This window comes from Marmota monax, unplaced genomic scaffold, assembly GCF_021218885.2.
Source record: "Marmota monax isolate L192 unplaced genomic scaffold, Marmota_monax_Labrador192_F-V1.1 WCK01_AAM20220418_F8-fsc00208, whole genome shotgun sequence".
In the NCBI taxonomy this organism is placed as follows: Eukaryota; Metazoa; Chordata; class Mammalia; order Rodentia; family Sciuridae; genus Marmota; species Marmota monax.
Genome location: NW_026693914.1, coordinates 832,673 through 847,888, shown reverse-complemented (window position 1 = coordinate 847,888; position 15,216 = coordinate 832,673). Strand labels below are relative to the sequence as shown.

General features: G+C 43.2%; 1 long non-coding RNA gene across 5 annotated transcripts in view; it reads left to right on the top strand.

Moving 5' to 3' along the window:
- The window catches only part of LOC124105983 (uncharacterized), a 66,293-nt gene extending 61,455 nt beyond the window's left edge, over positions 1 to 4,838 (top strand). For all 5 annotated transcript variants that reach the window (XR_009228530.1, XR_009228529.1, XR_009228531.1 and 2 more), the window contains 2 exons: positions 3,272 to 3,417; positions 4,535 to 4,838. This is a non-coding gene — a long non-coding RNA (uncharacterized LOC124105983). The remainder of the gene's footprint in view (positions 1 to 3,271; positions 3,418 to 4,534) is intronic.
- Positions 4,839 to 15,216: the final 10,378 nt, after the last annotated feature.

The following is a 15,216-nucleotide window of genomic DNA, read 5'->3' as shown; positions in this document are numbered from 1 at the left end:
TATCTTGCCATATGATGGCTTATATAAGACAACTGATGTAACTGGCTCTCAGGATGTTATTTCGTGATATTGTGCTAAGTATTAGACTCTTCTATAAACAGGATAGGCTTAACCTCAAAATCAAGGGAAAGAAGGAGATAATGTGTACAAATATATATTCATTTTTATTTTCTTCCTTCTCTTTTCCCTTCTACTGATTTCATGAAGCACCCTTCCTGCTGCCCTTAAATTTATTGTCATTAATTTTTCTTAAAAGATAAAGTGGCCAGTACTGGAGTACCATGATTAAAGTAAATTATTGGAGTCCTGAATTTAACTGAGAGGATACGAAGTCTCAATAGGACCTGTTTTTTGGTTCTGTGGATTGAACCCAGGGGTACTTGACCACTGAGCCACAACCCCAGCCTTTTTATTTTTTAATTTGAAACAGGATCTCACTAAGTTGTTTAGGGCCCTTGCTAAGTTGCTGGGGCTGGCCTTGAACATACAATAGATCCTCCTGCCTCAGCCTCCCAAATCACTGGAATTACAGGTGTGCACCCCGTGCTTGGCTCAATAGCAGTTTTTGACTAATGATGTCAGATCCCCTGAGATGCAGGTGTGCTTTTGCGGCACACAAAGCTTTCATGAGAGTAATGGAGAATGCCCTCTCCTTCAATTCCATGTCTCCCACCCCAAGAGAACTGGCCCCGCATTGTAAGTTCTGCTGTAAACAGAATAACACATTTTCTTACATTTTATTATATTTGTGTTTTCCAGGTATCATGGCAGCAAACTGAGTGATAACTAGAATTACAATAATTTTAAAGTACTGGAAACTATTTCTCTTAATGGAAATTCTACTTTTGGTTAAATGATAATGTTTAAGTGAACAAAACAAAACAGCAAAACAAAGTGCTGATATTTCTCTTTACAGATGCAGCTTTTATATCCTCATTCTTTCTGTCCCCCGTCCTTGTTGGCTTAGGAATGATTATTTTTCATGCATATTAACTCGGCTGGAATCATGAGCACTTCATTTGCTTCAGTGTCCTGTACAAGAAAAGTCATCCCATGCGCTCTCAGGGCCCCACAGATGAGGTTTCGTGACTCCGTTAATCCATAAACTCCTTGAAATCCTCCCAGGAAGCTTCAAGGAGAGGGTGTGCTTCACGGTGGTCTATTTGCCCCACGTCATATCCCCTGCTGGCCACTCCTTTGATTGGAAAAGAAAGTACCTACTGGAGAAGGCAGTTACTCTTCTTCTTTGGTAGAAATGTAGATATGTAGAAAATATCAGCTCTGATGCTTCTGATCAATTTATTGGTCACCATCTGATGCATCTGACCCTCCATATCCATGAGTTAGTTCTACACCTACACATAGAGGAGCAGAGATATTAGAGACAAAATTGTGTTTGTACTGAACACATATGGATTGTTTTCTTGTTCTTTATTCCCTAAACAGTGTGGTCTAACAACTCTTTGCATAGCATTTCTATTGCATGAGGTATTGTAAGTAATTTAGACATGACTTAAAGTGAAAGGGAAGATGTATATATGTTAAATGCAAATACTGCATAATGCTACACAAGGGACTTGAGTGTCCATGGGTTTGGTACCCACGGGGATCCTGAAACCCATCTCCCACAAATACTGAGGGACATCTGTAATCAGTGCTGATAGTTATTGGAGACTTCCTGGTGCTGGGCATGTAGCTAAGTGTGTGGTTGTGACGTGTTAATTTCAGCATCCTATCCCTCATGTTGTGATACCATTTTGAGGATGGGAACACTGACTCAAACATAAGGGAGATGAAAAGATCAATATTTTCCCGGAAGAATATTCTGCTGAGCTTACAAGTAAGACTGAATCTGAACATAAGACTTTAAATTGTTGATAATGCATTAGCCTATACCTGAGTATCCTGACCATCTAGTTAAGATTTGGGACTCAGACATTTAAAAACAAGGAAATGGAAATCGCAACAGGGATGGCTCATATATTTTAGTATGTCCTGAATGTGAATCGATACCCTGGTAGGTTTCTGATTCATTGCATACCATGAAGTGACCCAGGGGCCTTTCAGCACTCGGAGTGGCATCCAGCTTGCTTGCCTTGGCCAGGACGAGAAAACCACAGCTCACTGCCAAACTCAAACACACTCAGCAGAAGACCAAAGGAGCCCGGGTGAGAGAAAAGGCCTCGCAGCACTGACTCCATTTAGGAAGCTCTGGGACACGGAGGGGATAGTCTGTCGTGACTTCTGACACTGTGAACTACCACCCTGCTACTTCTCTTTCCATTTCGCACCTTCTTCAAATAGGAAGGGTAGAAAGGGAGAAAGGAAGTCTTGCCAGCACTCTGCCTTGGAGAAGGAAAATCTTACTTGAACCAAGGCACCCCTCGGCGGAGTCCAACTTGCACTTGCTTTGGTAACTGGTTAACTCTATTAATTGGCACACAAAAACTTGCAAGGTTGGGTGGGAGGAGGGACTAGCAATGCTTAGTGTGCAAGTTGAACGTGAGAGGGAAAAGTAGAATGAAATAAATGTATCTGTATCTGGAAGGTGGAAGAGCCTAGAGTAGAACGGTCCTAGCTGCAGAGTTCAGGGTTCTAAGGGCTGTTCGGAGCAGCATCTTGGGCCAGAAGTCCACAGCAGCCTCCTGCAGCGCTCTCGAGGCCCACTGCATCCACAAATGCTTTGGGTTTGCAGCAAACGTAGGCCTCCTCTGTCTTCTCCTGTTCTCTTGAATTAAAATCAAAGGATCACCAGGAGGGTTGACACTAAGTGGAAACTGACAAACTTACTTCTTGGTTTAAGCAAAGTGTTGAGCGATTGATGTTTGTCTGCCTATAAGGAAGGAAAGGAAAATACAGAGGACGAGAGGCCTGAGCTGGATCCCTGGGGGACATTGGGCGTCTCCACTGACCCTCATGCCTGGGACATGAGGGAGCACCGGCGTAGTGGGGGCCAATACCAGCCTTGTTTTTACTTATTTACTTATTTATTTTGTTGTCAGTGGACCTTTATTTTATTTATTTATTTATTTATTTATTTATATGCAGAGCTGAGAATTGGACCCAGGGCCTCACCCATGCTGGGCAAGCACTCTGTCACTGAGCCCCAGCCCCAGCCCCAGCCCCAGCCTTGTTCTTTTACATTTGTGCTTTGTCACACGGGCTTCCCTTCCAAAAACGTTTCTTCTTCCAAATGGCATCATCGTCCTCATAATAACATCAACAGCAGTGACATCTGCCGCCTTTTTATTGGATTTTAATTATGTGCCAGGTACAGCAAAAGGGGATTTGGAACTCGGCCACTAGCACCCCAGACTCCATCCTGAGACTGCTGGACTCCAGTCTTACCTCCATAATTCACTAGATGGGGGCCCATGGGCACATCGCTAGACCTCTATCTCTTTGCCAGTAAAACAGGTATGCTACCGTCACCTCCTGGCCTTACAAAGATGGAATAAATAACACAGAAAAAGAAATCTGCTTTGTGTCTCCTGTGGTTAGCATTTCATATATTTTATTATTATTTTTCCTTACTCTCAGTGTTTTATTTAATCCTCCCAATAACCCTGAGGGATATTATTAACCCCATTTTACAGATTACAAAGCAGAGGCTTAAAGACATGGGCTAATGTATCCAAGATTACACATATTGTCAGCAATGGAATTGGGGTTTGAATTTTCATCCCTCCCTATAATGACTTTTTTTGCTACTAGGTTACAATACCTGAAGTCCTATTCTCTGAACACATAAGTCAGCGCACATAAATCAGCACTGTGGCAAGAAGAACATTGTTCGCTTACTCTCCAAACAGTTTTCATGCATTATTTTAGCTATTTCACAAGAGTTCTATTCTATGTATCTTTTGTGTGTGTGTGACTTCAGAATACAGGAAGAACTAAAACTCTGACTACTACTATGAAATCTATAACTACAGGCTCCTGAAGAATGCCTGTCAAGCTCTGGTCTAGGAATACACAAGATGTTTGAAATGCTTTCTCTAGTGATAGTCATGAGGCTGACATTCAGCTCCTTCAAGTTAGCGAGATCCTTCTTGACTGTGTTAGCTTTCCTTTGCCCTAACAAATAACCTGAGGCGATTAGCTTATAAAGAGAAAAGGTGTGCTTTGGCTCCTGGTTGCAGAAGTTTCAGTACCTGACCTAAAGACCTCCCGCTAGGCCCCTCCTCTTAAAGTCTCCACCTTCTCCCAATATCACCATGCTGAAGCACAGCCTTTAACACGTGGACTTTCAGGGAGTATTCTAGGTCCAACCTGTAATTCTGTCCTACTTAAATTGGGGACATGACCTTTACTTTGTTGCTTCCCTTGCTTCTCTTACTTTTTTCCCCCCAACTACCTCATGTGCATTGTGCATGTCATTTACAGAGGGTCTCTCTCCCTTCTAGAAGGTTAGCTCCAGGAATAAATAAATTTGATCTCTGTTGTTCCCTGCTGTTGTGGAAGAGGGCTGGGCAGATGGAAAGCATGTGATATCTAACTTATGAACAAGTGGATATTTTCTCCCATTTTCCAGCAATTGTGAAGTCTAGGACCTGAGTCTTTGAGTGGCTCTACCAGTGACTATTTCTACCAAATGATGCTTGGACACCAAGACCCTGGAGTCTACATGGAGTCCACTCGTTATCCTCCCACGATGTACTTGTTATTCTCAATAGAACGGTGTTACTGAGGGTGATGACTGTGAGTGACAAACTGAGGGGCCATTCAAAAAGGATTGTTGAATATGTGCCACCCACAAAAATCTGGACAGCCCCTGTTCTGTTTCCACCCACGGCCACGTTCAAATAAACACCAGCCCAAGACTGACAGTCACCAAAGACTTGCTTATCTTCATTATCTGTCCAACATGGTATATTTTTATTCCACAAGCTACACAGTCCACGACTTTCTAAAATTGTCTGATCTCTCTCCATGCAGACATGCTGCCCATCAGCCAAGCCCCCTCTCAGATTTCCTGAAACTTCTCCCTACGCTTGCTTGCTTGCTTTTTTCCTCCTTTGTCTCCCTTTTATGATGCAGATGGAGTCTCTTCTTGGGATGTGAATTCACCCAGCAGCGCCCGGCTCCTATCAATAACCTCCTTATGCATTACACACATTCTCCCCAACAAGGGGTCAAGACCCCTGGGGGACCCTGAATTTGTGAAAGAAGACACCATAGTGATAGTGGTAGTTAACAGCATAGACATATTTTTTTCTTTAAACATATACACTGAAATCTATGAGAATGTCCTGAGCGCATCCTCTCTTCATTTAGGAGAATGCAGCCATTTGTTAGATCTCACCCATGGTTTGTGGCCACGGGCTTAGATATTACTCTGGGAGTGACAAAAATGGTTTGTGGACATAGTTCCAAAGAGGACTTCGGGGGCAAGTAGGAAGAAGGTTTGAAAGTAGCAGGATGGAAAGAAGATTATTAGTTTGTTTTATAATGTTCTCCTGTCTTAGAAAACTTAAAATGGTTTATGTGAGCACAGACTAACCTAAACATTTTAGCCTGTCAATCATAGCGTGTTTGTTGATCTAAGATGAACAGATAGTAAGAGAAGGAGTAGAGGGAAAAGTCTACCCCCAGCTCTGTTATCTTGGCATTAATTTCAGGGTTTTGTTTTCCAACCTGGCTAAATAACACTGAGAAAATAAATGCATGAAAGGGCATACGTGTGTTTAATGTTCTCTAATTTGTTTATGGCAGGGAATCATGGCTCCTCTTACTTGTCCCCCTGAACAACCTCTTTCCCTGTTCCATCCAGCTGCTTGGTGTTTCTGTCTGTGTTTTCTGTTTAGCAATTCTTCTATAGAGTTCTTAATTTGTCTACTGTTTTGTGAAGAAAAGGGAGGGATAGCAATGGGTGGAGAAAGCCAAAGGCACAGCTTCTGTCCAGGTTTTGATTCCTGGGATGATCTGGGATGGACGGAGCCCTGTGATGTGATCTCTGATGGCATCTGCCAGGCCAGAGGCACCATGTTGGTGTTCCTAAGGGAGATTCCATAGCTTCCATTCTTCAACCAAATCATGACCACATCCTAACACTCAAAGGGCTTGGCCATCCTCAACGAGGTGTCAATAAAGTTTGACAAACTTTGGAACTTGCATCAGAACGGATGGGTCCTATTCCAGGTCTGTCACCCTCTGACTAAGAGACCTCAGATGAGTCATTCCATTTTCTCTACTCTGAAACAACTGGACTAGATGACCAATGATTTGATTTATGACTCACTCTATAAAATGGGAATGACAGAATTTTTCCCTGATACACTGTAGAGGACATGCTTTCTTAGGGCAATATCACTCCCGGGGGAGAAAGCTGACTGTAATAAAGACTTCAGGTTCTGTTCTAACATTTGCTCTCACTGAAGCCCCAAGGATGACCTAGACAGGGCTCCCTGGAGAAGCTCTTCAGCTCGGGAGTGAAGAAAAGTCATCTGGGCTCAGTTCTGACCCCTTCACAGACAGCCGTGGAATTAAAGAGCCAGCACTCTTTCTGCCTGTTTCCGTTTCCTCGGCCATACGTGCTATAAAAATATTTTTAAAATTAAGTTAGTAACAGGGAAATTACAACAAAGACTGGCTTATCATTAACACTCAATATATATTGGCTGGTATTTTATGATTTCTGAAAGCCCTAGTGATTACTGATAAAAGACTACAGGAAGAAGTAAGAATGGAATTCACATGCAGTTTGATTCCCTCAATATAGAATGAGTACTTTCTATATTGTGTGACATTGTGGGGTGTAAGAGATGCAGAAAAGAGCAGCAGGTGGCTTCCAGCTTCATGGAAAACCGCAGGCATGGAGAACAACGGGTAAAGGACTATAGTAGGTAGAGCTGCAGGCGATGGCAGAGAGATTCCCAGAGAGCAAATGGTGTAGGGCCCACACAGGAGCCACCCCAGCACAGCCTGGTGACATCAACACAAGGCCCAGGTGCAGGTGCAACATTGAAACAGCTGCTCAGTTACACTGAAGTTTTGTAGCCTAAGGATTTTTCTGTGGCGCTTAGGAAATATGTGCAATGTGGCCACAAGTGTGAGCCCTACTCAGTCACTATGGTTGTGTCTCTAAGTCTATGGTTCTTAATTAAAGAGTATAAACCTAGACAACCCACTGTGGCTTTGAGGAAAAAGTACAGACTTCATTCTCAACCGAAGATTCTGTTCCAATTTTCACATACAAACACCTAGCACTCAGTAGTCCCCATAGAATCCGAAATGGTGGTTCCTATAGCCTCGGTGATGAACTTATCCAGAAGTAGTCAGATCCCTTTGTTACCCTGCTAAACCCCAAGCATGGCCTACAAATTGGGAAATCAAAGGAAAAATTAGGGGAAGGCAGAGAATTTGCAAGCCTCACTGCTGCTTCTTACTAGCAGGAAAGTTAACATATCAGCAGCAATATACATAGTAGAGAACATGTGCTGCTTGCCTTCCACCGTCTAAGTCACCCCAAACTCTCCCTTGTAATACACTAACCAGAGTCTTTCAGCAAAGAAGGGTTGCCACATAAAATGCAAGACACACAGTTAAATTTGAATTTCAGATTAACAACAATCATTTTAACATTAGTGTGTCCTTAATGTTGCACGGGACATACGTGTATCAAAAAAGTATCCATGGTTTATGTTAAATTCAAATTTAACTGAGTGTTCTGTATTATTATTTGCTAAATCTGATTCCCCTAAAAGGAGGGAAATCTGGGATGATAATACAGTCCAGTCACGCTGACATATCAAAACCCCTTAGAGCATGGATGAGATTCATAGACTGTGATTATGTTGTCCACATGTACAGAGTTACAAGGTTGGAAAACAGCCGATGATGTCCTTCTAGAGCTACCCCTTTAGAAGGATTAGTTGATAAGGAACTCTCCCTTTACAGGAGACATGGGTTCAGGTTCAAGTAAACACGTGTCAAGTGCCCAGGAAACGTCACCGTGGTCCAGGAAGATTGACCCTTGAAGAAACGTCTTTGCTCAGAGAAGGCACACAATTACCTGAGGAGCCTTTTCAAAAGCACAGCTGTTGGGTCTGATTCCAACACCAACAGGAAAAGAATCTTCAGGTTGAGAATGAAGTCTGTACTTTTTCTCAAAGCCACAGTGGGTTGTCTAGGTGTGTACTCTTTAATTAAGAACCGTAGACTTAGAGGCACAGCCATAGTAACTGAATAGGGGTTCTGTAATGTCTCACGTTTGTGGCCACATTACCTATCTTTCCTAAGCTCCACAGAAAAATCCTTAGACTATGAAACTTTAGTGTAACTGAGCAGCTGTTTCAGTGCTGCACCTGCGCCTGTGCCTTGTGTTGATGTCACCAGGCTGTGCAGAGATGGCTCATGTGTGGGTCTACACCATTGCACTCTGAGAATCTCTCTGCCATCACCTGTATATCTACACACTGTAGTTCTTTATCCACTGCTCTCTATGCCTGCTTGTTTCCTGCTAGTTTATCGCAGGTCTCACTGAGTTGCTTAGGGCCTCACTATGTTGCAGAGGCTGGCCTTGAACTTGCTATTCTCCTCAATCTCCTGAGTTGCTGGGATTACAGGCAGGCACCACCATGTCCTGCTCAATCTTGCCTTTAAAAAGAATGTCAGTTTAAACCCCCAGAGTCCAACGGTGCAAATACATCTTCTTGAAAAGATTTGGGTTTCTCAACCTTACATCTATCAACCTTTGTATCTTTTAACTGATAAGAAGTTTCTAGACAGCTAATGTAGGCGATTAAAAGCATTCTCTTTCATTTAAGTTAATGCAAGGGGGAAGCTTAAAAGTAACTCTGAAAAGTGAATTTGATTGTTTTAATAAGACAGAACATTTTACAATCTGTCAGAGTTGCATTTCCCCCTATCTGATTGACTGTCAGAGCAGAAGGAGGAAGCAAAACAAAAATCACACCCTGAAACTGACAGCAATAAATGAAGAGTAAAGAACCTGCAATAAACCAGCAGAAACTACTTTGAAAGTCCGGTGCCGGGGCCTTAGTCTACTTTCTGTGGCAGTAACTGAACACTGGGGCAAACAATAGAGTTCTTCAGCTCATGGTTCTGGGGAATGGGCGGTGGAAGAGCCTGGTGCCGGCACCTGGGGGGCATGTGATGCTGCCTTCCTGCTGCACAACTCCGGAGGGCATCGCACGGAGGGACGGAGAAGGCATGCATCAGCTCAGGTCTCTCTGCCTCATCCTGTAAAACAGGGCGTCCCTTCTGTGGGTTCCCATCTGGATGACCTCATCTAGTTCCAGTGATCTCCCCAAACCCCCACCTTCAAATACCATCCGCATATGAATTAGGGAATTGAGTTTCACAGGACTTTTGGAGGGGACATCCAACCACGGCATGTGGCAAGAGATCATTGCAAGTTTTCACCAAGCTGTTGGTCAGGGCCCAGTGTTCATGCCTCTTTGCAGTCTCACTGTATCACCAGGTAGCACTGAGGCCAGAACCTGTGTGCAATGAGGAACTGAGAAAACAGAGGTGAGGAGAGGTTCCGATAAACTGGACCTTCCTCTCAGATTTTGTAGGGAGGAATCAAAGGAAACCACGACAGTGGGAGTAACGGTGGAAAGAAACCGGAAAGAAGGACTCTGCTCCCCATCAGTCCTCCACTCTGTGTCTGTCACTGCCCACAGACAGGCAGAGGGCCATCTTCACTGCCAACAGCATGCACTTCCTCCTCTTACCAAGGTGGGAAATGACCAGCGTCTATGTGGAGGTGCCTGGTCCAATTGCTGTCCAAATTGTAATTGCTAAATACCAACTTCTTGGTTAGTTTCTAATCTGACTTGCTTTGTCCACATCTTCCAAATCAGCCTAGATCATCTCTGCTTTCAGGAGGAGCCCCAAGAACTCCTGGTGCAGAAGGATACTCAATACCATCAACTTGAGCCTTTTGGCCTCATTCTTCCAAAGAAGATTGATTATGTGATCTTCTAATTCGAAGGAACTAGTTATTCAAGGAGTAAACAGATGTACCCTCCTTGATAGGTGTCGCATTTGTTTCTTACTGAATATGTCAACAGAACCTCAATCTATTCTCCATGAAACATTCGTTCCCAATTGCCATATGCTAAGGGCTAAAGGAGGCATTAACATAGCCTTTGGGCAGGGATTACACAGATAAACCAGAACTCCATCCTAAACGACAGACACCAGTCACTACCACCTTTCTAATGTAAGGATACACACAAAGGACACTAGTAGAAGACTCTACTTTGCCATCGACCAAGCTTATCTGAACCCCAGCTCACAGTACTTTGCTAAGTACTATGCTATTTTGCTAAGGTGAGTTGTTAAATATGATCCCAGGGAGATGTACTATCTTGCTGAGCTCGACATGGGACATGATGGGACAGAAAAGAACGTAACCTGCACCAGTCTCAAGTGGACAGATGTGGGACCCAGGCAGCCCTTCCACAGCAGTGGGATGAGAGAGAAAGCAGAGCTTCAGAGGTGGGATTCCATCCTGATGTGTGACCATCTATGCAGCAGTGACTAGATAAATAGAAGTGCAGGCTCAATTAATGTCTTGGAATCTAAATTGTAGTCAATTATTTTGCCTGGGAGGACACGGAAGGTAAGAACTTGAGTTGCATGCCTCGTAGCCTGTCCAACATGCTACCTCAAACCTCATGCTGGGTGTGGTCTTTGCGCAGTACTGTCTACTTAGTACATTTTTATTCATCATCTTCGACATGCTCAGCTCTGTGGCTAATATTTCAACACATGAAAAATGATACCTACCTACAGGGTGTGTTGATAGTTTATCATAAGAGAAAAACATAATGAATAAGGAATAAAAAATTAAATAAAATGTTTTAAATTCCTCACAAGCTAAACCTTAATTCTTGAAATTCAATTGTACTTGTCTCCTTCTTTCCAAGCCCTAGCCCCACCCTGGATCTTTTAAGACTTTCTATATTATAATTTAGACCACTGGCTCTCAATAGAGGGAACTTTGGCTCTTCAGGGAACATTTAACAATGTCTGTGACATTTTTGGGTGCTCAACGTTAATGAAGGGGAGGAGGCTGAGATTGTCACTAGCATGTAGAGACCAGAGAGCCTGCCAAACATACCATAATGCACAGGGCAGTGCCCGCACCTGAGGGATATATCCTCAGGTGTAAATAGTGCCAAGGTTAAAAAACCTTGCTTTTTTAGCCCCTTAAATCATCTTCCCACAGCATGGCCTCCCTCATAGATACGTCTCTGGACATTCTTTTTACTCATGACTCTATATATTTGCATGGGCATTATGTAAATAAACATATACATATATGTAAATACACATAGATATGTGTGTATGTGCATGCATGTACATTTGAATTTACTAGGTGAGTGCTGTGAGGTGGATTTATTTTTCTTTCCAGAGAGGTATACTAAATTTAAACTTGGAAAAAGGGGCATAGGGAAAAATCCATTATTTCAAGTAAATAAGTGAACATTGAAAGCCTTTGTGCTTCCCTCATTAGATGGCATGGCTTCTCTAGATTTTCTTCTAGTCATTAGAACCCCTGTTTTTGTCATAATTTGTGCTCCTGGGCCTTCTGTGCATATATGTGAAAACTGGTATTATTTATTCTCTGGCAAACTGAATTTTTGTCCTGTCACTTTTACCTGCAGTGAAAAGATAGCAGAAACAGACTTGGCAGTAGTGTGACACAAGTCCTGGCTGACTGCAATCTCCATTTGCACTTTGAGCCATGACATTGGTTGTCCTGTGAACTAGAGATGCGCAGAACTCTCCAGATTTCTTTCTTCCTTCCTTCCTTGACATTTTCATTTGCCCATTTTTTTAATCTTCTTATACTTTATTTAAAAAAAATACTGGTACAAGCAATTATTGTGCTGTTTTTACAAGTGTGACTCTGTGTTCATTATTCAAATTTCAATTAAAAGGAGACGTCGAAACAGGCAAAAATGGATTTCTCAAAGTTCTATGTCACCATGTTACATATGTTCCAGGTAACTCTTCCTGCTGATGTACAGACATGGATGGATGGATAGATGGATGGATGGATGGATGGATGGATGGATGGATGGATGGATGGATGAATGATGTACAGATGCACAGAGGGAATCTTACTATGCAGGAAGAGTTATCATCACACATTACCTTTTGTTTTCCTCAAATTTCACAGAAGAAAAACTGAAAGAGGAATTAACTTCTGAGCTATGGATAAATGCTTCATCAATAGCAGTGGGATCAGTTCTTAGGATGTTCTTTTAAGGCAGAAGTCTCCAATCTTCTCTGCCCTTTGGGATCAGCAGGGAAGTGTTTAAAAATTCCAAGATTGCTCCTGAGAGCAATGACATCTGGGTCTCCAGAGGTGGGACTCGGACGCTAGTGTTTCTTAAAGCTCTCAGGGGGGTCCAGTGGGTGGCCCGGGCATGAACCTCTACTCTAAGGTGAAGAAAAAAATGACCATGAAAATAGTCCAGATTTCATAACTCTGTATCCTTTTTGAACTCCATCAATGGACCTGTTCTGCCATAATATGAGGAAATTGGCATTCTGACTCTTCCTTGGTCCACTCCCCGCAACCCCACATTGTCATGGTTTGTAGTTCTTTTACATCGTCAGAGTTTGTAAGATTTAATCTGTGATCCCCCCCAAATCCCTCCAGTCAGGGGAGACATTCCAGAGGTGGCCAGGATGGAAAGCATGTTCCAGAACAATACATTAGGCATCCAGGTCTGGAAGAAAGCAGTGACACGGATGAGGCAGAGTGGTGGGCTATCCACGCAGGGAGATATCGCAAGTCAGAGACCCCAGGTGACTTCTTACCCTAGTGTTGGTGGGTTAAGATGCTCACTTAGGGGAGTAGGAAGATCAGTTCTTTGTTGTATCTTAGCTTTATTTAACCATGTGTTGGTGATCATCACCAGATGATGGGAATTCTCCAGAAAGGTACAGTGGCACCTACCCAGGCCTCCCAAGTCCATGTGGACTGGTTCCCAGGCCCCTTGAGAAAGATCCCTGATTTAGAGGGTTGGTGTTGCTAGTTGTCTCCTTCACTCACTCACCGACCAAACTGCATGAGTGTCAAGGAGGCTGTTTTAGTCAGTTGTTTTGCTGCTGTGACTAAAGGATCTGACCAGCACAACTGTAGGGGAGGAAAAATTTATTTGAGGGCTCACGGTTTTAGAGGTCTTAGTCCAAAAGAAGGCTGGCTCCATTCCTTAGGGCTCGGGGTGAGGCAGAACATCATGGTGAGAGAGGGTGGCAGAGAGGAGCAGCTCACATCATGGTGATCAAAAAGCAGCAACTCCACTCTCGGGATACAAATTCCCACCTCCTCCAGCCACACCCTACTGCCTTAGTAAATTCCATCTGGGTTTAATTCACTGATTAGGCTGAGACTATAACCATTCCTCCTTCAAACCTTCTTGCATTGTCTCATGTGTGAGCTTTCAGGGGACACCATACCTAAGCCATAACAGAGGCCTTCCAAGGTCGGAATAGGCTTCTGATTTGGGGAGGGGAGGAATACAGGCACATATTGTAATGTATGCTACTTGAGAACGTATATCTTTTTTAAAAAATAATATTTTTTTTTTCTTTTTTGAGTGCTGCTCACTGGTTCCCTTCACAAATGATTAAAACATTTGCAAAACAATGCCTCCTAGCTCAGGTGACTAGTGGTGCAAGACAGGTCTGGGAGCCACTACCGGCAGGATCAAGAACACAAGTGAAGAATGTAACTCAGGACACCAATTCCTCCTGTCCACGAAACGAAGAAGGGCCCCGTGAGGGGCACATTAGACCAGGGGATTTTCAGAGCTGTGCAGGTCTTTCCTGGGCACTCACTTCGGCCACACAAGCTACCTGACTAAGTCCCCAGGGGCAGAGAGTGGGTACAGGATCTTTGGTGTCAGGATGCGGAAAATCTTCCGAAATGAAGGCCACCCCTGCATCAGACTTTTCCCTCTGCCGTAGCCCCTTCTATTTCTGCCTTCAAGTCACTGGGCAGACTAGGAATTGAAGTAGTTGGGCTGCATGGGAACTTTCCGACAGTTGGGGTGCCTTTTCTCTTCTTCCGAGTCCTGCCTCGGATGACTCCAACTCCTCCCACCTGGAGAACGGTGTCTTGTCTGGTTTTATAACTTTAGGTCCGGATTTCTCTTAATCATCTTCATGGAGCACCTCCTTGGTGCCTTTACAGCATGCTGGGCTCCCTGTCTCTATTTTCTCAGGTCTGATGATCCCTGTTTCCTTTCTCCCTCTGTGAACCCTTCCAAAGAGTGGCCACATCTTAGATCTCATGTTCAATGTCAGTAAGAGTCGAAAAGGGCTGTGAAGAATCTGGTGAGGGCTTCCTTAATTTTTCTACTGTCAAAACTTTCTGTGTCTTTGTCCTTCTTCTCTTTCTTTGTTCTTTTCTTTTAGTAAATATTCTGCTTTCCTTGCTAAGACAGGTCCTTTTGGTCTGGGATTAAGTTCCGTATCTTTACAATTGACATGGTGCCTTTCATTCCAGTGGCAGGTCACGGTCTCTCCCCTATTTGAACTCTCTCTTTCCATAGGTTTCTCTAGCTGTAAGCAGAATATTTGCTTAGTCTGGACTTTTTTTTTTTTTATTTTACTCTGATAGTCTTTTAAACCACTGCCTGACGCTCGCCTATTCTTTAATATCACACTTCATAACAGGGGGGCTTATATGTGACACAAAACTGTTTTATTTTCAACCTTCACCACCTCCCTGGGTGAAAACTCTGCAATTAGATGATTACGAGTGGCCTCCGTGTCACCAGATCCAAGCCCATTTCTTCATTCTTCATATAATTTTGAACTTTGGCAAAATTTAACATTTTCCATCATCCTATGATTCTCTCTTTCTCTAGCTCTTTTTTTTTTTTCACACCGTATGTGCAAATTTCTTCTGCTTTAGTGTTGGATTCTATTTATAATTTTCTGAATGATTTAATTGCCTCCTTTCTCTCTCCTACCATTCCAATGCAAATGACTCTGAAATGTTCCTTTCAGGCAGGAGAAAACTTTTACAGAGTATTTATCCATGCTGGGTTTATTTCAAACTATAGCTCTTGTAGAGGACACTTTATGAAGTACCCAGAGCCACACTGCCTGAAGCAAAATAGAAATTCCTGCCCTTTCTGGTTTTTATTTCCCTGAAACATGTGGTCTCCAGCTAATTAGTAACAGTCTGAGGAAAATCCCAGTGTTGCATCCTGGATC